The sequence below is a fragment of the Tarenaya hassleriana genome, unplaced genomic scaffold (assembly GCF_000463585.1).
Source record: "Tarenaya hassleriana unplaced genomic scaffold, ASM46358v1 Cleome150, whole genome shotgun sequence".
NCBI lineage: Eukaryota > Viridiplantae > Streptophyta > Magnoliopsida > Brassicales > Cleomaceae > Tarenaya > Tarenaya hassleriana.
The window spans coordinates 95,041-95,646 of NW_010964924.1; positions in this window are offsets into that span (position 1 = coordinate 95,041).

Consider the following 606-nt stretch of genomic DNA (forward strand, 5'->3'; position numbering starts at 1 on the left):
CGGAATGTGTTCCATATCAAGGCCGAAAGCACTTAGGCCCAAGTGACTTCGAAGCATGCCCATAAGCTGCCCAATTCAAGCCCAAATCAAAGTAAAAGCCCAGCCCAATAAAGTCTAAGAAGTTCCAACAGTTATATTTTTCAAACTCTAGGCACATTTATGAGTAGTCTTGCATGTGTTTTGTGCATTTAATGTACTAACTGTTGGAGCCTTTGTTTTCTCTTTAAATATGAGTTGTAAGACATCATTTTGATCAGATTTGAATATTGGAAAGAAGTATTTTCGAGTTGAGTTTTACTCCTCTTGTTGGTGTGTCCGACATTGTCTCGGTTTGTCCGAGAAATCCCGTCTTGGTTTGTCCGAGGCTTGTCTTGGTTTGTCCGAGACCCTATCCTTCGTTCTCCATCCATCTCTTGACTACGATTCGAATTCGAGAGCCTCTACGAGTGCCGGTGATTGGATCAAAGTCCCGCAGCCCTATCCTTTTCGGTCCTTCTCCAACCGTCGTTCGAATTCGAGTGCCTCCACGAGAGTGCCGGTGATCGTTCACGGATTATCTACACCTCCTCCGTGCGTACATCATTTTGGTATCAGAGCTGCTCGATC